The 1,236-nt window shown below is 38.6% G+C and overlaps 1 pseudogene; it reads right to left on the bottom strand.

Annotated features, from left to right (window-relative positions):
• Positions 1 to 304: 304 nt before the first annotated feature.
• On the bottom strand, positions 305 to 985 carry LOC131163474 (uncharacterized; annotated as a pseudogene).
• Positions 986 to 1,236: the final 251 nt, after the last annotated feature.

Below are 1,236 nucleotides of genomic sequence, written 5' to 3'. Positions count from 1 at the left end.
GAAACTCTCATGTCTCCCAGAAATACGTAAATCTCCCCATTACTTAGCTGGCGGGTTTGCTAGAACCCCTGCGAAGAATTGCATATATGATTAGTGACTCTCGTAGCTACAAACCAGGTACTGGTAGATATCACCGCTAAACACTTTTCAACTACTCGTGAATGAGATATAACTTTTTTGTTTCTGTTTGGAAAGATAAACTAGACATTGTGATTTCCAGTGCCCTAGTTGTTTGCAGTGAAAACACTTGACCTTAGGCTTTTTTCACTCCATCCTGCAGCCCACGCACTACTAGAGGAGCTCCCTATGGTTTCTGAACCTTTTTCTGCTTCTTTCAGCCTTTTGGCCTAGAAGAAGAACATTTCTCAGTCACAAGAGCAATAGTTGGCTTTCTGATGAGGCCTTCAACTGCTTGAAGCTCTTTAAGTAGTTTTGCGAATGAGTAAAAGAGCTTATTTATGTTGTAGTTCAAGAAAAACTGCTTGAAAGAGTTAGGCAACGACTGGAGAATGATATTGATCTGGGTTTCTCTATCGATTTCAGCTCCAAGGATCTCTAGCTCATTGAGAATACCAATCATCTTCATAACATGATCCCTTACTAGGGTCCCTTCTACCATAGTAGTATTCATAAGCTCCTTCATAGCAGTCTGCCTAGCAGCATGATTTCGATCCCCAAACATTTCTTTAAGGTTCTACATTATATCATAGGCAGAAAGCATAGACTGATGCTAATGTTGTAGAACATTTGACATAGATGCCAAAATGTAACACCGCGCCATCTCATCAGCCTTAATCCACTTTCGGTAACCCTAGGTTTCCTCATTGGTTGCCCTTTCACCGGGCTTCTATGGACATACCTCTACGAGCACATAATTGTACTCCTCTGCACTCAGTACAATATCCAAGTTCCTTTTCCAGTCAATATAATTAGGTCCAACAAGTTTGTTTTCTTGGAGAATAACAGCCATGGGATGGAAAGCCATTTTAATCCTAAGAATCACATATTATAACAAAATATGATTAGCAATAATAAACTTTTAATTTAATTAAAAGAATATGGGTCCCTCTACCAATATTTTATTTTAAAGAATCTGTTAGCAACCTAGCACACCGTGAGTAGTATACCTTGATGGGAGGTTGTCTACTATTCAAAATTTGTGTAAACAGGCGAGGACCTATTAATTTTACTATCTAAGCGAGTAACTATGCCAAGAAAAATTAAAATATTGGCTTA

Source organism: Malania oleifera, chromosome 9, assembly GCF_029873635.1.
Source record: "Malania oleifera isolate guangnan ecotype guangnan chromosome 9, ASM2987363v1, whole genome shotgun sequence".
NCBI classification, from domain to species: domain Eukaryota; kingdom Viridiplantae; phylum Streptophyta; class Magnoliopsida; order Santalales; family Ximeniaceae; genus Malania; species Malania oleifera.
Note: the sequence above shows the minus strand (reverse complement) of the source record. Positions and strands in the feature narration are given on the sequence as shown.